The sequence below is a fragment of the Ailuropoda melanoleuca genome, chromosome 1, assembly GCF_002007445.2.
Source record: "Ailuropoda melanoleuca isolate Jingjing chromosome 1, ASM200744v2, whole genome shotgun sequence".
NCBI lineage: Eukaryota > Metazoa > Chordata > Mammalia > Carnivora > Ursidae > Ailuropoda > Ailuropoda melanoleuca.
In genome coordinates, this window is record NC_048218.1 from 207558253 (window position 1) to 207580119 (window position 21867).

General features: G+C 37.6%; 1 pseudogene; it reads right to left on the reverse strand.

The window, feature by feature from the left end:
* Positions 1-1008: 1008 nt before the first annotated feature.
* LOC117795400 lies at positions 1009-5487 on the reverse strand (annotated as a pseudogene).
* Between the last annotated feature and the right edge of the window lie 16380 nt (positions 5488-21867).

Consider the following 21867-nt stretch of genomic DNA (forward strand, 5'->3'; position numbering starts at 1 on the left):
AGTGTGGTTTTTACAACAGATAAGAAACACATCAGAATATTTTAAAAATACCATGTACAAAAACAAAAACAAAGTATTATTAAAGAGGCCACACTTCCTTACCCTTGCAAATAGCCCATAACAGTACAAGTTCTAGTATTTTATTTACTTATTTGAGAGAGAGAGCATGAGTGGGGTGAGGGACGAGGCAGAGAGAAAAGAAAAGCAGACTCCCCACTGAATAGGAAGCCTGATGCAAGCTTGATCCCAGGACCCATGATATCATGACCTGAGCCGAAGGCAGCCACCGAGCCAACTGAGCCACCCAGACACCCCAAGTTTTAATATTTAATCCAACTTTTCCCACTTGATTTTACCTGATTTACTGATAATTATATAACATGATTTCATAACATTAGTAATTTTTAAAGAATATTTAATAAATGGAATAATCATTTTATTTCAATCATCACTGAACTGGATCTACATCATTAATCAAAATGTACCTACAAACGATGTACAAGATACACTATTAAGCAAAAGAAATTATATAACAGTGTTTACAGCATAATTCCACCTACATCTGGTTTTTTTTTTTTTTTCTATGCACATACATCTCTTACCTACAACTGAAAAATATCTGGAAAGAAATATAAGAAAGTTTCCAGTGATTACCTCTGAGGAGTAGAACTAAGTCCGTGATTTATACCTTTAGTTAGAGTTTGAATTTATGACAAACACATATACTTTTAGAATAAGAAATACTTTTAAAAAAGAAAGACAGGGGCGCCTGGGTGGCACAGCGGTTAAACCTCTGCCTTCGGCTCAGGGCGTGATCCCGGCGTTATGGGATCGAGCCCCACATCAGGCTCCTCCGCAATGAGCCTGCTTCTTCCTCTTCCCACTCCCCCTGCTTGTGTTCCCTCTCTCACTGGCTGTCTTTATCTCTGTCAAATAAATAAATAAAATCTTTAAAAAAATTAAAAAAATAAAAAAAAATAAAAAAGAAAGACATATCTATGATTTACAGTAATATAAAGTTATCAAATTCCCAAAACCTCAAATTACCATGATATGTAGGAAAACACATAGGTTGGGAGAAAAATATTATAGCCCTTTATAATGAATATATCATTTGATCAATTTCATTCAACTATATGGATATATGTTTACATATCTATAAGTAAATCTATCTTAAAACATTTTAATAGTTAGAAAAGAACTGTAGCCCTTCATAATGAATTTATCATTTGACCAACTGCACTTATATGGAGATATATATGTAGACATCTATAAGTAAATCTTTTTTTTTTTTAAAGGAGTCGCATGTGCGACAGACTGAGCGAGCCAGGCGCCCCAAGTATATCTATTTTAAAACACTTAAGTACACATAACACACACACACACACACACACACACGCACACAGTATATTCTAATCAGGGGATTTTGACAACAGTTAACCAAGCACATTCCTTTTAATGAAATTTTGTTCTAACCTGAAGAGTATCTGGGATCATATGAGGAAAAACAATATATCAGAATTTTTAAAACAGTTCTTTTTTGGGATCCAAACTTGATAATGTTTTTGGAGACTATTTTAGTCTTTAAGCTTTCTTCAAATGTTTCAGACCCTTCAAAGAGAAAAGAGCGATTCAGAATCAAATCTCATTTGTCAAGGACCTCACTGTGTCCTAAGCACCATTATAGATTAATGTAAAATTATATCACATTCATCAAAACAGTCTTTACGAAGAGCCCAGGGGTTATTATTATTGTAATTAAAATGTGTTAAGATGAATGTTCCTTAATCTAGAATTTTATGCAACTGTATAACAATGAGACAGGAATCAAATTATTATTATCTGTGTTAATGGAACTGGGGCGGGGAGGGGGGGGACTATGGTAACGATAATCCAAAAATAACAAGCATTCAAAATAAGTTATATTTGGCTTTAAAATGTCTTTTTAACCCATTTACTTAAGTATGAGAAACTTTCTGATAGTTTGAAAATTCTAAGTCAAAGGATGTCTAAAAATAAAGCCACACTATGAAAAAAGATGAATCTGCAAAAAGTATAAATTATATGTTTGTCTCTTCTTCTTCTTCCAAACAAAGTTCTCACATACTTATTACTGGACTAACCTACTGGTGCAGAAGATTAGTAACAGGGAAAAATCATTTCCCCAATAAACATGTGTATTGTTCAGGTGGTAGTGAGGTTTACAGACAGGACAACAAGCCATCGCATGTTGTCAGTGTGCCATCGCATGTGCCATCCCTTACAGCCCCAGCCTGGTTCTTCTCCAATGCCTCCTCTTGGAGTGGAACCTGATTTTATTACCAGTTTTCATCCGAATCCACTGGGTAATGGGATGATTCTGCCCAGGAATTGCTTGATCCTGAAAGTCTTGTGAGAAGACATGTCCAGGAACAGTCAACCGCACACCACGACGGTGGAGAAAAGAGAGCTCTGTATGTCTATCTTTAGCCTCTCCCCACCACTGTCCCCTCTCCTAAATCTAGAAATAAGCCACAGCCTTACCTACTTCTAAATATCCATAATTCCTGAACTTCTTCCTTCCTCTCTAGACACCATGTACTTTACGTTTAGAGACAAGGTTCTTTAGAAAGTCTCATTAGTCCCTTATGCCTATACTTCCTCTTTAATATACCACCAAAGCTGCACTCTGGTTAACAAACCCATTATTTCATGGATATTAGACAGACTGTCAGATCTATCAGACCCTCAATAAGTTGTCCTTATCTTCCCCCACACTTATCTCTAGAACTGACACAATACATCACACATGATATCTTGGCTTCTCTGGCTGTTCTCTCACAGCCTCTACAATGTTTCCTTCTAACCACCTGTGAAATACTAATGCTCCCTGGAATACAGTTCCAAATGTCTCTCCTCTCTCAACACCCACCTTTACATGGACTCCCGCCTCTCCAGTCCACACCCACCATCCACATATCCAAACACCCAGTGACCGTCTTCACCTGAATATAATACACACACCCTAAATTCAGCAAATCCCAAACTGAATCTGTCATCATCTAGTGTCTACCCAGTTTGCTCTATCCACCTAGAAACTTAAATCATTTTGGTGTCCTCCTCTTCCTAAATACCTCCTATTAGGGGTGCCTGGGTGGCTCAGTCAGTTGGGAATTTGACTTTGGCTCAGGTCATGATCTCATGGTCCAGGGATCGAGCCCCGCACATCAGACTCTCTGCTCAGCGGTGAGTCCGCTTCTCCCTCTCCCTCTGTGATTACTTTCACACTCTCTCAAATAAATAAGTAAAATCTTGGGGAAAAAAATACCTCCTATTAATCCTACCTCTAAAATCTCTTTTCAATCTGTTCCCTCTCCCTCATCCACAAAACTACTCAGGTACTCCTTCCTCTCACACTTGCCAACATCAACTACTTCCACGCTCCCTTCGTTTATCCCCCCGCATACTAATGCTAGACAAATACTTTGAAAATGCAAATGTGCTGGTACTCTCCTTTATTCATCTTTCAATGGTCACATACTCTGCGCCTTAGAGACAGAAATACAAACCTCTTACAACAGCATAATAAAAACCCTTCCTGATGCAATCTATGCCAACCCGCTCAGCCTCAGTCGCTGTCTCTCCTCTATATGTTATACTTTCATCATACTTCACCTTTTATCGTCCCCCTCAAAACTCTGTGCCTTTACATGTGCTATTATTCCCTCTGCCTAAAATACATTTTGGGAAGTCGTCACAAGCTTCAGTTCAGAAAGCTTCATGTAAGCCTCAGGGGCAATGAGCTCATGTTGCAGTTCAGTACTCACACACCTCTCCAAATGTATCTCTACTCCTGCCCCTTCACTCAACTTGAGAATTTATGGGCAGGGGTCTCATCTTATTCTGCATACAAATATTCTTTAACCTACAGGTTACAGCCCGATAAACACACCATGAGTTGGAACGTATTTTAAATCAAAAATGCATTTAATATCACTAACCTACCAAACATCATAGTTTAGCCTGACCTATCTTAAACATAATCAAAACACTTAAATTAGCTTATAGTTGGGCAAAATCACCTAATACAAAGCCTATGTTACAATAAAGCGTTGGATTATCTCATGTAATTTATTAAATACTGCACAGAAAGTGAAAACCAGAATGGTGATATGGGTACAGAATGGATGTCAGTGTGTCATTCATTCACCCTCCTGTTCACGTGGCTGACCGGGGTGCTGCGGCCTGCTACGGCTGCCCAGCATCACCAGCGAGCTTCATACCACACAGCACCAGCCTGGGGGAAGATTCAAATTCAAAGTATGGTTTCTATTGAATGCATACTGCTTTTGCACCACCATAAAGTCAAAAACTCCCAAGTGGAACCATTGTAAATGGAACCGTCCTAAGTCAAACCATGAAAGCCAGGGACCATCTGTGCTTCCAATGTCTAGCATACACAGTATCTCACAAACTAGTCAGTACTCAGGAAGTACCACATAAATTCATAGATTGACATACACACATAAAAAGTTTTAGTGCATCAAGCACTTTAGACAAATACAAAATTAATCAATTTATACTGAAGAAGCTTTAATATATTGGCATGTACATAGACATATACAAACACACATACGCTTCACAAACACACACCCCCATAAATAGATCATGTCTGGTTCCATATAACAAGTTCATTTCCCCAACCGAATACAACCCTACAGTAATTCTTTGCTGCTATGTGTACTGCTCACACTGAGTTCAAAGAAACTAGCGTAATTACCCATAATCATATGAATTCATACGCCCGAAGATACAAGGATAGGAGATTTTTCTGGAAATATATATATGAAAGTTATTAGTGGTTTTGGGGTAGCACAGTGTTATAGGCTGAATTGCCCCCCTCCTCCAAATTCTTATGTTTAAGTCTTAACCCCTAATACCCCAAGATGTGACTGCATTTGGAGATAGCGCCTTTAAAGAGGTAATTAATTTAAAATGGGATTGTTAGGTTGGGCCATAACCCCAAACGACTGGTATCCTTAGAAGGCTAGGACACAGGCACACACAGAGGGAGGGCCACGTGAGGACACAGAGAGAAGGCAGCCGTCAGTAAGCCAAGGAGAGAGGTCTTGGGAGAAACTAAACCTGCTGGGACCTTCATCTTGGACTTCCAACCTCCAGAACCAAGAGAAAGTAAGGTTCTGCTGTTGAAGCCACCCAGTCTATGATATTTTGTTATGACAGCCCAAGCTGAATAATAGAGGGGGCTTCTAATTTATAATACTTAAATTTCCTTTAAAAAGTTTTTAAATTAATTAACTTATTAATTTCGTAATCAAATATATGGAATATTTTTGAGCCAGTAAGAATTATGTGAACAGTGGGATTATGGACATTTTAATTTTCTTCATGTTGGTTTGTATTTAAAAAACTTAGAAAGGGCACCTGGGTGGTGCAGTTGGTTAAGCGTCTGACTCTTGGTTTTAGCTCAGGTCATGATCTCGGGTGGTGGTGTGGAGCCCCACATCAGACTCCAAGCTCAGTGCGGAGTCTGCTTGAGACTCTCCCTCGTCCTCTGCCCCTCCCTCCACTTGCAGGCACATGCTTTCTTTCTAAAATAAATAAATAGGGGTGCCTGGGTGGCACAGCGGTTAAGCGTCTGTCTTCGTCTCAGGGCGTGATTCCGGCGTTGTGGGATCGAGCCCCACATTAGGCTCCTCCGCTATGAGCCTGCTTCTCCCTCTCCCACTCCCCCTGCTTGTGTTCCCTCTCTCGCTGGCTGTCTATCTCTGTCGAATAAATAAATAAAAAAAAAAAAAGAAAAGAAAAAAAAAAATAAAAATAAAAAAATAAAAATAAATAAAATAAATCTTTAAAAAATATTAAAAAATTAAAACCTAACAAAATGCTATCAAATTAAATGACACAACTGAATATCTTAGACATCAGAGTTGACCATACTCTGACCGCAAAAGCGATATTTTATCTTACTATTTTTCATTTTAAACAAAATAATATACAATGTTGTTAAAATAAGGTATTTTCTAATTTTTACCAGCTCCACAAAGGAACTGGTGAGGCAGACACTGGAGAAGAGCACTGTTGTTAAACACATCCCTGGAGGTACGTGGGTGGCTCAGTCTATTAAGGATCTGCCTTCAGCTCAGGTCAGGATCTCGGGGGTCCTGGGATTCAGCCCCACGTTGGGATCCCTGCTTGGTGGGGAGTCTGTTTCTCCCTCTTTATCTCTGCCCCCCCACTTGTGTGTGCGCATGCACGCGCTCTCTCTAATAAATAAAATCTTTAATGAACAAACAAACATCCTGGAGATGAGAGAACCCACAGTTACAAAGTACAGAACAGCCCGATGAGCCAGTGACTCCTTCTTGTACTGGGGTAAAAAGTTACTGTAGCAACTAGGCACCATACTGCAGATCCTGTGAGTTAGGTATCTTACATACATTGTCCCTCTCATAACGACCCAGAACAGCAGAGATGAAAATTCCCCCATTTTTTAGATAAGGAAACTCGGGCATAGAGAGATTAAGTCACTGGCCAGGGTCATACAGTTGGAAAGTCGAAGAGCTATGACTCAAACCCAAGTCTCTAGGTCTTAAAATCCCATGCTGCTTGATACTAAGAGCCCTTGAATGCTTAACAAATATTTACTAAACACCTGCTATATGCACTTTGCCAGGTGTGTAAGACAGAGCCACGACTCAAGAAACATAGTCACTATTCTCAAGGACTCAGAATCTCCCCCTTAACATTCTGTTTCACATATGCTTTTCCTACCTCTGTAACTAGGTTTTAAAGCTCCTCAAAAGAGCTGTAACACAAAGGGGAAAACAGAGAGCTTTGAGTTAGAAACCTGCAAAAGTTCTGGCTTTTTCACTTATGTAAATTAACAAATTAGACTCCTCATAGTAAACGGTTGTGGATCAAGTAATACACATGAAAATACACAGAAGAGTGCCTGGCACACAATGGACACTAAATAAACGTTCATCAAATACAATATTCATTTACAACCTTCACAGACAAGCAGACCCAGAACTCAAACTTTCTATTTTCTCAGTGCTGAGATTTCTCCAATGGCCTCTTCAGTATTCAAGGATTCCACTCACCTATCACTCTATCCCATTCTTCTACAGGACACAGTACTTAACACTCTAACTACTTAACACTGAAGCTTCTTTATAACGTAGTCTTTTAGAGTAATGGTCTCCAAAGTGGAATGCACACAAAATACTACGCATCCTAATCACAGGCCTGAAAATGCTAGAACTTAAGACTGATAATAAAAAGGAATATAAAATTTAACTCTCCTACTACTTAATGTACAGACTGTTTATAATACATGTATACAACTTATTTCAAAAAGAAAAATGGGGTGCCTGGCTGGCTCAGTCAGTGGAGCATGCAACTCTTGATCTCAGGATCATGAGTTCAAGCCCCATGCTGGGTGTAGAGCCTACTCAAAAAAGGGGGGAGGGGGGATATAAATGCTGGGGTTATGGATTCGAATTCTTAATAACAGGGGGAGTAATTCAAATATAAGCTTGGAGACAACTGCTTCAGAGCCACAACTGTATCATTAGTTATGCTTAAGTTCCATGTGGGAACTGTGACATGGATATATTATATTTTTATAACACTAAACACTACAAATAGGCCTAGCAATTTCCCCACTTCTGTGCCACCTATCCTTAAGTTGTTCCTTCTGTCTGGGCACCCACTAACACATAATTCCTACCCTTCTCAGCAAATAGCCATTCATCTCACCATGTAGTCTTTCCAGTTGTGCATAGTGAGAGTCAGTTCATAACCACCCTATAAATCTAAAGCTATGAGTTTGTAAGTCAAATTATAATACAGGGCTAATATAAGGAATAATGTAGGTACCTTTCTCTTCCTCTATGATATAACTTCATTAAAAAGAAAACGATATTGTTTATCATTACACTCCCCTCTGCACCTCCTGGAAAAACATTCCTCTGGGCAAATCTTGATCAGACAGAATGCACTGTATATAATACATACTAAACTGATTGTCCTTATAAATCTACACTTAGATCTTCCAATAAAAAAATATTCCTCACGAAAAAGATGTAAGTGAATGTGTATTTACTGTGAGCCGTAATACACTAGACACCCAACAACTGCTTTAACAGCGTGGTAACCATTTGCATGACAGTACAGAAAGTAAACCGGGTGACTTACTTAGAGAATCTGATGTTTTAAGTACAGAACTTGGAATTTAGAAATTATTCTAATATCCTACCAAAAGTATATTAAAGTGAACATTCTGAAAACAGAGAACTAAATGTATTTTTACTGGCGTGCACTGAATTCTCTCTCGGCTGTGCCTAACTTATCACATGCAAAAGATGTCGATGTATCTCACCCATCTGTGCTCCCACAACCCTATCTTCAATATGACGGAAGATTGGGAAGGTCTCAGAACACCTGCATAACTGTGGAAATGGCTCAAATTCATATACTCACAATTTTGTTTTGAACAATGAAATGTATATATAGTTAGAGGGGGGAAAATACAGCTTTTTAAAAAATACCTTCTATAATAGCTCACAGCTACTTCACAGTGACCCCACTTCCCCACTTGTAACTCACCTAGGTAGTTATTGGTTATCAACCCTTAGTCAAAGGCAAAAGGGAGCATTCCCCTTAAGTGTCTTAAAGGCACTGTGCTTGGCATTCAGCATGCATTATCTCACTGAAAGCTCAGGGTTTAATTAAATTGCCTAAAGTCAATCAGAAGCACCAAATTGGAACTCCAAGAACCAGCATTTGCATTGTATTTTATATGAATGGCATCCCAGCACAACAAGAGTGGAGCTGTGCAATGAATGAATTGGTCTGGGTCACAAGCTAATAAGCAGTGGAGTTAAAGCTCAAAAACTCTGCCAGATCTGAGGAGAAAGAACACACGCACAAGTTTAAAGCTATACTGCCTCCCACCCTGAAACTGAAGGATGAACAATTAATCATACAATAAAACAAAAATGTCTTGTTATAAATAACCCAGTTATCAGCCTTGCTGGTGAAGAAAGAATGGGGGCAGGGGGAGAGTCAATAGGTAATGACTACTGAAGAGACAAGCAAGAAGAAACTAAAAAGCAAACCCTACTGAAGAAGTTGCCTTGGATGAAACTGCACATCTTCAGTTGCAGTAGGCAGCAGCAACAGAGAGATCTGGGGGTACAGAAGAATCAGGGTACTTTGGGTTTTCCCACCCACCACACCCGTCCCCTAACAATACCACTAAGACAGCTTTATAAAGAACGACTAGCCAGCATTCGGATTAAAATGACACACCCCTAGTAGGAAAAACTATAAATTATGCATCAGACTCTGAATTCACCTGCCCCTATTTGTAACTTCGAAACGATTCATTTATTTCAAAATTAGAAAACTTATCTCAGAGTAAAAAACTCATTAAAATATATGGCTTAGAAATACTTAGAATCTATTGTAACAAGCATTTATTTTCTTAACACCCAACAGAAAAATAGGCGATGACACACAGAAGCCACTACCAGCTACACAAACAACAGGCACTCACTCCCTTCGCAACTTGTTCTTGCTGTCAGAGTCCATTTCCTATTATAAGGCCTTGAAAGGAAAAGGTTTTTGCTTTCCTGGACTCACCCATACCTTTGACATGGGTACATGACCAATCACAGCCATAGGATCTGAGGAAAAATCCACTGAGGGCTTCCAGGTAGGTTTTTGTTCTAAATAAAAGAGCGGTGTGTGAACAAACAGACTTCGTTTTAACGGGGCTGTGGTCATGGGGACTACTGGATATGTGAACTATGACTCCTCTTTACTTCTCACATCTAACTCCTCAACAGATCCTTTCAGCCCTGCCTTCAAAACATGCAGAATTACTTCTCTGTTTCCTATCGCTTTCCAAATCATCTCTCACCTGTCTGCTTGCAATGCTCTCGTGACTGTCATGCCTGCTTCAACCTTTATCCCCTTCATTCTCTTCTCAACACAGCAGCCAGCATGAACCCCCTAGAGTCACAGTCAGATAAGGTCAGTGCTCTGCCCCAAACCCCCAAAGGTATCTTATCTCAGGAAGAATAAAAGCCAAAAAGATCTCACAATGGTCTACAAGGCCCCGCATGATCTGACTCACTGCTTCTCTCTCCCTCCGTAGCTCAGCTCTGCCTCTGGCTCTCCTTTCAGTTCTTTGAACATGCCAGCACAGTCCTGCCTCAGGGCCTGTGCATGACATGCTCTTCCCCCACATCCCTGCCCTAGCACTCTGACTACCTAAAAGGCTCGACTCATGTCACCTCATTGAAGCCCTCCCTGATCACACCACTTAAAATAATCCCATTCAGCCTGCTTACTACTTTATTTACTTTTATTACTTTATGTATTTTATTACTTAGTTTTTCTCCTTAACATCATCTTACATACTATTTATTTTACCTACTTCTGTATCCCTCCTTTGCCCCCACCAAAACGTAAGCTCCCTGAGGGGTCTGTTTTGTTCACTGCTACACTTCCCATACTTAATTTTTTTATTAAGTTTTTATTTTAATTCCAGTATAGTTAACATACAGTGTTATAAATGTCAAGTACACAATATAGTGATTCAATAATTCTATACATTGCTCAGTGCTCATTATGATAGCATACTTCCCATACTTTAGACTACTGCCTGATACCCTGCAGGTACTGAATAATTATTTAAGTGAATTAATCTAGCAACCATCAATAACAAACTGAAGATTAAAAAACAGGAAAAGGGAAAGCATCTGGGTCCTTAAAAATTTCACTGAGCTACTTAATCACATGTGGACCTCTGATGATATGAGATAAAATTTTACTCATTGTTTAAGCCATTTTAAATTAAGATTTTTGTCATCTGAAGCCAAAAGGTACTGATACAGAATACAAGTGGACAGTTGCAAAGAAGAAATCCTAATGGCAAAATACTCAATTTAATTCACTCATAAGACCTGCAAATTTAAATAACCGTAAAATAATGTCAAGCAGCAAAAACATAAAAGCTTACTACATATATATACCATTCAACATGACTCACTAAAACACTAATGGTATTTAGTACTTTTTAAAATTTTACACATGAACAAATATTAACTCCAAAGAGTGTGACTCCATTGCCTGTATTTTTCCCCATACTTTGAGTGCTAGACAGGACAGTTCACTCTTAGCCAATAGTGTAAAAATAATAGTTAACTGATGCAGTACTTCCTCTAAACCTGGTCTCATGATATCCACTTTTACATGCATTACTTATTGCCCACAACAACCCTACAAAATAGACACTATTGTTATCTCATTTTAAAGTTGATGAAACAGCTACAGAAAGATCAAGGATCAGCCACAACTCAAGCAGCTGCTAACTTAGGAGACTAGAGTTTGAACTCTCGTGGATTTGTCTACCAAAATCCAACACTTTACAAACAGTATCAGCCAATGAGCAGAGCACTCTCCCAAACTGAGCAACACATTTACTCCACCAGTGTGCCTTTTTGCCCCCTGCCATTTATTTTATGTTCGGGTTCTGACTCGTAATAACTGACAAAAGATATTCAAGTGAAAGCACCAAACTTATCAGAAAGAAACCCTTTGACAGAAAAAGATAAAATGAAAAGACAATCAAAGATTGGTGGAAGCCCTTTGTTTCAGTTTTTTCAACTGAAAAAAATGAGGATAATAACAGTATTTACTTTTTAGATTGTTGTGAGGATTAAATAAATTAATACAGCACAGGTGAAGCACTTAGGACACTCACTGCCTGGAACAAGTCACACCAATCGATAGCTTTTACTGTCACTATGACTATAATGGCACAGAAGGGCTTCCTGAAGCTGGAAGGACTGGCCACCTGCTGTGTGACTTGGAGGAAACTATGGACAGAGACTGGAGATGACTTTGACTTTGGGACCACTCACAGACAAAGGGCAAGTGCTGATTTTCATTCTGGGAACAGAGTGCTTAAGCGACTTAGTAAAGAAATAATTCTATTAGATCCACCACTTCCATATTCAGAAATGCCATGCCCAGTCCTGCATACACTGTTGGGGAAAAGACCCCACTCTGCCGTGGGACTGTACGTCAATACCTCATTTTTGGAGGGCATTTGGTCAGTATAAACCCTCCAATGACTTCCACCACACTGAGAACAAAATCATTGCCCCTCACCATGGTGTGCAGGACACCATATGATCAGGCTCCTGCTTACCTATCAGAAGGGATCTCCTCTAAGTTCTCTTTATTGTCCAAAAACACCAGCCTTTTATTTTAGAAGGCAGGAGAGTCCCTTGAGTATGACACACTCTCTCTTGTTGAAGAGCCTTCACAATGAACTGTTTTCTTCCTAAATTTTCTTAACTGCCTCCTCATCATTCAGATCTACTTCAATGTCATCACTTCCAAGAGACCTTCCTAACTACCCCAGCCACATACATCACTGTCTCCCAGAGCCATCAGCAGATACTGTCTATACCATTACTATAATTTATTTTCTCTATAACATTTACCACTGTCTGAAATTAATTACAAAGAATGCATTTATTTTGTACCTCTCACGATTGAAATATTGGTCCATGAAGGCAAGGGCTTAGCTCTCTTGTTCAACCCTGAATCCTCAGAATCTAGAATACTCCTTGGCATAAGCAAGCACTTTATTCATATTGGCTGATAAATATAACGCAGTTTTCAGAAAAAAAAAAAAAAAAAGATTGATGAGTATATGCTAAAACAGAAAAATGTCCAAGATACACTGTTAAATGACAAAAGCAAAGCACAAAGCAATATACACAAAATGATCATCTGTGTAAAAACAAATATGAGCACATTATGTACAAAAAGAAACGTGTATGCATGGCAAAAGTCAAGGACACAAAATAATAAAAAGTTAATAGTAATTATTTCGGAAAACTGGGCCTGAAGAAGCGGGAAAGGGGCCTTTCACTTAAGTCACAATCCCCTGAGCTGATATTTTTACCAGTATGTATGACATTCTTAAGCTTTTTGGGACACCTTTCCTAATCCTCCAACTGTTGTAAAAAATCCAAAACACACAGTGGATACTCTCTTTCCTAAAGAGCCAGACAACTTAAAGTTTCTACTACATTTCTAAAATGTAGCACACTCTGAAATACTGTATAAACAAATATCTGAATATTATTAGTTTTTTATCTAGTCCAGTTTAAGAGCTGAAGGAAAATCTCTTGTTCAAACAGATCAAATATACACACTTATCTCTCTTCAATAAAAGATTATTTAAATAGTAGCTTTACATCGGAAACCGGGGATGTACTGTATGGTGACTAACATAATAAAAAATCATTTAAAAAAATAAATTAATTAAAATAAAAAAATAAATAGTAGCTTTAAAAACTTTAAGAAATAGGGGCGCCTGGGTGGCTCAGTCGTTAAGCATGATCCTGGCATTCTGGAATCGAGCCTCCCATCAGGATCCTCCGCTGGGAGCCTGCTTCTTCCTCTCCCACTCCCCCTGCTTGTGTTCCCTCTCTCGCTGGCTGTCTCTATCTCTGTCAAATAAATAAATAACATCTTTTAAAAATTAAATAAATTAATTAAATAAAAACTTTTCGAAATAATATTGCTTACTTTTTTTTTAAACGGAGAGTTTTTTCCCAAAGAAAAAAAAAATCAATGGGCTGGGGAGAGGAAACTAGTGATCTAGTGTGGGGGTCGACACTTTGGGGTAAAACAATGGACTCCTAACTGTCAGAATACAAAAGCAGTGGAATGCCTGGGTGGCTCAGTTGCTTAAGTGGCTGCCTTAGGCTCAGGTGGTGATCCCAGGATGCTATGATGGAGTCCCATATCAGGCTCCTGGCTCAGTGGGGAGCCTGCTTCTCCCTCTCCCTGCTGCTCCCCCTGCTTGTACACTTGCACTCACTCACTCTCTCTCTCTGACAAATAAATAAATAATCTTTAAAAAAAAAAAAAAAGAATACAAAAGCAGAATTATCAGCCTCCTCCTAAAGTGTGCCCATCATTAACTGTCATCAAAATCTCAAGCCCTTCCACTAACTCTTAAGTCTGAGTGATACCAAGAATGAGCAACTATTTGATAAAAAGCCTCCAATATAAATGAGATCAAGATAAACAAAAAATTACCCTAAAACAGATAAGGGGAGGGTGACAACCTTAAAGAAAACTCTTATTAACATTTCAAAGAGATTCAAGAAGATTATGAACCCATAAAATGAGAAAGGGATTGCTGGTGTGGGGGTATAGGGAAAGAGAATTCTTGAAAATTTAAAATATGGCTGCCAAACTAAAATTAGAGTCTAAGAACAGAGGAAATACCCAGAAGAACAGAACAAAAAGACAAAAGGAAGGGGGAAGGGGGCAGAAGTTAATTCAGGAAGTCCAACAACCAACTAAAAGGACTTATAGAAAGAAATAAAAGGCATCTAAATTGGTAAGGAAGAACTTCCGCTATTTGCATATAGCATGATACTATATAGAAAACCCTGAATTTTCCACCAAAAAACTACTTGAGCTGACTGATGAATTCAGTAAAATCACAGGATACAAAATCAATATACAGGAATCTGTTGTGCTTCTATACACTAGTAATGAAGCAGCAGAAAGAGAAATTAAGAAAATAATCCCATCTACAATTGCACCAAAAATAACAAAACACCTAGGAATAAACTTAACCAAGGAGGTAAAAGACCTGTACACCAAAAACTGTAAAACACCGATGAAAGAAACTGAAGATGACATAAATGGAAAGATTGCTTCTATGCAATGGATTGGAAGAACAAATATTGTTAAAATGTCCATACTACCCAAAGCAATTGATAGATTTAATGCAATCCCTATCAAAAGCAGTTTTCACAGAACTAAAACAAACAATCCTAAAATTTGTATGGAACCACAAAAGACCCCAAAGAGCCAAAGCGATACTGAAAAAGAACAAAACTGGAGGTTTCTCAATGCCAGATTTCAAGATATACTACAAAACTGTAGTAATCAAAACAGTATGGTACTGGCACAAAACCAGACACACAGAAGAATGGAACAGAATAGAGCCCAGAAATCATTACACCCATGACTATACGGTCAATAAATCTATGACAAAGGAGGCAAAAATATGCAATGGGAAAAAGACCGTCTTTTCAACAAACTGGACATGCAAAAGAATGAAACTAGACCACTTTCTTTTTCTTTTTTAAGATTTTATTTATTTATTTGACAGACAGAGAGACAGCCAGCAAGAGAGGGAACACAAGCAGGGGGAGTGGGAGAGGAAGCAGCAGGCTCCCAGCAGAGGAGCCTGATGCGGGGCTCAATCCCAGAATGCCAAGATCACGCCCTGAGCCGAAGGCAGATGCTTAACGACTGAGCCACCCAGGCACCCCCGAAACTGGACCACTTTCTTATACCATATACAAAAGTAAACTCAAAGTGGATAGAGACCTAAATGTGAGACCTGAAACCATGAAATTCCTAGAAGGAAACATAGGCAGTAATCTCTCTGATACTAGCTGTAGAATCATTTTTCTAGACACATCTCCTGGAGAAAGGGAAACCAAAACAAAATAAACTATTGGGACTACACCAAAATATAACACTTTTGCACAGTGAAGGAAACCATCAATACAACAAAAAGACAACCCATCAAATGGGAGAAGATACTTGCAAATGATGTATCTGATAGGGGTTAATATCCAAAATATATAAAGAACTTATACAAGACCAATAATCATCATGATCATCATCCAATTTAAAAACAGGCAGAACAAATGAGTAGACATTTTTTCAAAGGAGACATACAGAAGACCAACAGACACATGAAAAGATGTTAAATATCACTCATCATCAGAGAAATGCAAATCAAAACCGCAATGAAGTAGCACCCCACACCTCTCAGAATGGTTAAAATCAAAAACATAAGAAACAACGAGTGTTGGTGAGGATGTGCAAAAAAAGGAACCCTTAAGCACTGCTGGCAGGAATGCAAACTGGTGCAGCCACTGTGGAAAACAGTATGGAGGTTCCTCAAAAAAATTAAAAACAAAATTACCATAAGATTCTGTAATTTCACTACTAGATATTTATCCAAAGAAAACAAAAACACTAATTGAAAAGATACATGCACCCCTATGTTTATTGAAGCATTGTTTACGATAGCCAAGACACAGAAGCAACCCAAGTATCCATCCATAGATGAATGGATAAAAAAGATGTGGCACATATATACAAGAGAATATTACTTATCCATTTAAAAAAAAGAATGCAATCTTGCCATTTGCAACAACATGGATGGATCTAGAGGGTTTAACAGTAACTGACCTTAAGTCAGGGAAAGACAAATACCTTATGATTTCACTCATATGTGGAATTTAAGAAACTAAACAAACAAAAAAACCGATACATACAGCAAACAAACTCCCAGTGAGGAGACAGGTGGGGGGAGAGGGCATGGGTGAAATAGGTGAAAGGGATTAAGAGTATATTTATCATGAGCACTGAGTAATGCACAGAATTATTGAATCATTACACCTGAAACTAATATAACACTGTATGTTAATTATACTTGAATTTAAAAATATCAAGTTAAAAATAAAGTAACAGAAAGAGAATGGAGAGATAATTAAAGCAATAATAAGAGAATTTCCAAGAACTACAAAACATCAGTCATCAGTTTAATAATAATGGAAAGAACCACATCTAGACATCTCTGACCAATTTCAATTTAAAGAGGACAAAATATGGCTCTCAAGAGCTTCCATAAGGGATGACAAAACACATTATTCACAAAGGAACAAGAATCACAATGTATCAGACTTCTCCTCTCCTCAGCAACAACAATGGATACTAGAATAGCTTTGAGCAAAGTCTTCAAAACCTCTGAGGGGAAATAATTTTCAACTGAGTTTGGCTTGAACAAAATAATACCCAGTCAACTATAAGGACTAATGAAGACTTTCTCAGATATGCCAGGATTAAAAAACTTACCTCGCACATATTCTCCCCTAGAAATTTATATGAGGGATGCACTGCATTAAAACAAGGAAGTAATTCAAGAAAGAATAAAAGTCCAATTAGCAGAACCACCAAAGTGCAAAGGCAGTGAAGCAAAGTCCAACACTAGTAGCAGTATGCAGCACATCTAGATAACATCTAGTCCAAAATGAAGAAACAGGACTGGGAGAACCTTTCCTCAGGGGGAAAAGTACTCATACACATAAAATAGTAGTGATTAAAAACAAAATGGCTTGTAAAGCTGATGGGGAGGGGGGGACTGACAAGGCAAGAAAAAAGGCAATTACCAACTCAAAAACCAAGAAATAATACAGGAAATGTAACCATATCCTCCTTGCCTCTGCTATGAACAGTACTTGTATCACAGCAACAAAGTAGACACTACTCATTGATTTTCAACTATTAAAATCAAGTCATTGGCAAAGTATAAAGGAATACAGGACAGAGTATAAATGTTCTCATTTGGCACTTAACAGTGCCAAAGTAGAAATGACAGACACAGGGACTTAAAGGGGGGTGGGGGGAAGTGTAAGTGCTAATATCCTCAGTTTTACTACTTGGGAAATCAAGATAGATAATCCTTATTAACAAGAATAAAAGTCTATCGTATCACATAAATGTTAAGGAAAACACAGTATCTATTAAGGAAATAGATATGAGGTAGCCAAATCCACATTTATCAAAGCAAAAATCAATCTGAAGTTGATAAATCATAAAATAAGCTTATGTAGATACAATACCACCACACAAACGATTAAAAATTTCCTTTGGAGAGTGGCACTAACGATGAGAAAGGCTGCTGACCTTTATATAATCATTCTGGTCTACCTAATTTTTTTTTAAAGATTATTTATTTATTTATTTGAGAGAGAGAGTGAGAGAGAGCAAGCACAAGTGGGGGGGGGGGCTAGATCCTGGGGTTCTGGGATCGTGACCTGAGCTAAAGGCAGACACTCAACCGCCAACATCACCCAGGCACCCCTGGTCTATTTGACTTCATTCAACTATACACATATTACTTTGTAAAAATTTTAAATGGATGTAAGAAAAAGCCTCAAGAAATACTGAGCTTATGAAAAACACAATGTGTATTACATCCTGCCTAAATTTTTCCCCATAATAAAATGGATAAAATTCCCTTTTTCCTAATAATCCTAGGTTCCAGGTTAAATAATTTCTGAGGTTTTACAATCATCTTTATAGATATTTATAATAGAAAAATTAGTCAAGTTACAAAATGTATATATTACCATTATCAAAACTATTGGACTACCACTCCATATCTAAATAAAATGTAACTTAAATTTAATTCACAGCACTTCAAACCAAGCAAAAGCATCCATATCCGTGGTCTCTCAATTTTAGTACTTATTTTACCAAAAATATGGAAATGTGTCTTTAACACCTTTTTTCTAGATTACTTTAGATTTTACTGCTGTTAATGGCATACACAACCGCATTTCTGAATTCAACAAACCTAAATTTACTTCAGTTGTCATACCATCTTTTCCTTTGTGCTTTTTAAAAATTTTTTAGTAATATAAAATTTATTCATTATTTATTTTTTAATCTATCAGAACCTGAAAGGGGAAAGATATTTCTTAACATGTATATATAACACAAGCTGCAAAAAGGAACCATTTATTTAGTACTATTCAAAACAATTTAATTAAAACAAAGAATGTGGTGCAACAGCCAAGGAAACAGTCAAAAAAACTAGGAGACAGCCCACGGAATGGGAGAATATATTTGCAAAGGACACCACAGATAAAGGACTGGTCCAAGATCTACAAAGAACTTCTCAAACTCAATACACGAGAAACAAATAAACAAATCATAAAATGGGCAGAAGATATGAACAGACACTTTTCCAATGAAGACATACAAATGGCTAACAGACACATGAAAAAATGTTCAAAATCATTAGCCATCAGGGAAATTCAAATCAAAACCACACTGAGATACCACCTTACGCCAGTTAGAATGGCAAAGATAGACAAGGCAAGAAACAACAATTGTTGGAGAGGATGTGGAGAAAGGGGATCCCTCCTACATTGTTGGTGGGAATGCAAGTTGGTACAGCCACTCTGGAAAACAGTGTGGAGGTCCCTTAAAAAGTTAAAAATTGAACTACCCTATGACCCAGCCATTGCACTACTGGGTGTTTACCCCAAAGATACAGACGTAGTAAAGAGAAGGGCCATATGCACCCCAATGTTCATAGCTGCATTGTCCACAATAGCCAAATCATGGAAGGAGCCGAGATGCCCTTCAACAGATGACTGGATTAAGAAGCTGTGGTCCATATATACAATGGAATATTACTCAGCTATCAGAAAGAACGAATTCTCAACATTTGCTGCAACATGGACGGCACTGGAGGAGATAATGCTAAGTGAAATAAGTCAAGCAGAGAAAGACAATTATCATATGATTTCTCTCATCTATGGAACATAAGAACTAGGAGGATCGGTAGGGGAAGAAAGGGATAAAGAAAAGGGGGGTAATCAGAAGGGGGAATGAAACATGAGAGACTATGGACTATGAGAAACAAACTGAAGACTTCAGAGGGGAGGGGGTGGGGGAATGGGATAGACTGGTGATGGGTAGTAAGGAGGGCACGTATTGCATGGTGCACTGGGTGTTATACGCAACTAATGAAGCATCAAACTTTACATCGGAATCTGGGGATGTACTGTATGGTGATTAACATAATATAATATAATAAAATAAAATTTAAAAAAAAAAAAGAATGTGGTGCAAAACTACAGAATAATAGATTGGTAGCAGACCAAATATAGTAAAATAAGACTATATTCTAGAAATATACCCGACTTTAACCTATGACAGAAGGTTCAAGTGAGGTATCAAAAGGGCAATAGGAAAATCTTAAATATGCCATTTGTTTTCCCAGATAAAAAAGGTTTTGACTTTTTTCTGTTGACAGAGATGGTGGTGGCTTCTTTATGAAGGGAGTAGGCAGCTGAATGGGAGGCCTGCAGCATTAGGGTTTGTAGTGTTTACTATATTCTACGCAACAAACAGAAGTTTTTCCTCTACATAAAACATCTAAAAACAAACTGGGATTTATTGCTCAAAATATAAATTACATTGTGAGGAAGCCTCATATGATGACAACATTTTTCTTTAACATTGAGGTGTGTCATTGATACCAGTTAAACCATACATTTGTGGAATTGTTCCCAAGAAGAACAGGTGAGGGTCCACTTCCCCATTAGGAGCCAAATGCCCGTGGCAGTCCACAAAATGCACATGTCACATATCACAATTCAGCCAAATCACAGATCCACTTTTCCATTATCCACGCAACATAGGACTAAGAAACACTAAGAAATAATTTACCAAACTCTTCTCAAACCAAACTACAGGAAACTATTGCCTATTTTGACACTTTAGAGAATTTACATTTTTCTTGTCATTAAAATGAATCAAAGAAAAAATGGTTCAGTGCTCTTTAATAAGGCATTAGATAGCTTAGAAAGAACACACTGTATCACATTAGTCTTTTATTTTACATTTTGCATAGGTCTAAATGATAAAAACATGTGCACAAGAAAACTACAAGGAGAACATTAATAATTTTTTAACAAGTATGACACCTTACATTAGAAGCAGCAACTGTTTATTCTAAATTATACAGTATCAAAAAGTTAAAATTCAAACTTATCTTGGTAGAATACACTGTTTCCAAATCAACGGTCCTTACAGAAATTAAAACATGTACTTCACAACTATTTAACCTTTAGAAAAGTGGCCAAGCAGGCCTTCATGCCCTCCGTTTAAAAAGAGAGGTGGGGGTAGCCTGGATGGCTCAGTCTGTTAGGCCTCCAACTCTTGATCTCAGCTCAGGTCTCAATTGCATTGGGCTCCACTATGTATATGGTGCCTTTTTTTTTTTTTTTAATTTTTAAAAAAAGAAAGAAAAAGATTTCTACTTGTGAATTAGGCACTGCTGCTTCACTCTATAATTATTCCAGAAGAGGTAGTTTATCATACTTAACATATACTACAAGGTTCTGTAAGAAAAAAAAGACGTAATTAATGCCACCTGAGGTTAAATATATTAAACACATTAAATACTAAATTTAAATATTAAATATCTTAGACTAGGTAAGGTGATAGTTTAGTTGCGTACACAATGCAATTAGCCCTGTACCAGCACAGTCTTAGTTAACAAAAAGAGAACAGGTACTTAATTCACCAAACTTTTTCTACCAGCAAGTTCTCTAAGGCATTTTAGCTACATAATAGTTTGGGGTTTTTTAAAATTTCTTCTAATTAAATTCTAGCAGATTACCAGAAGAAAGATATTAAAATGCTGGTTAAGAAACAAAAGATTTTACTTTTTTTTCTTTTCTAACTGGGAATTAAACACAAATGAAGAAATAAGTGGAAATCCTCAAACCTGTAATGAAATACTTGAAATCAAAATGTTTTCTCAGAGTTTTCAAATTTTATAAGTATTTCAAAATATGTTAAATTCCTATTACCACTTAAAAATTTTACAGATATATCTATTCTTAGGTACACACACACTTTATACAGAATTGGAATTAAATGCTGAATAATTCTAGAATAACTACTAAAACTACTTAAGAAACTAAGGTAAAAATCTTGAGAACCAAGGAGGCAAAGATATTACCATTACACTCTTCTATCAATTAACTTTCAAACCCAGAATAAAAAACTTTTAAGATTATGTGTTCTGTCCTTATTTACAAACCTAAATTTGATTCCGTGATAAAAACACACATCTCGGGGCGCCTGGGTGGCTCAGTCGTTAAGCATCTGCCTTCAGCTCAGGGCTTGATGCCGGCACTCAGGGAT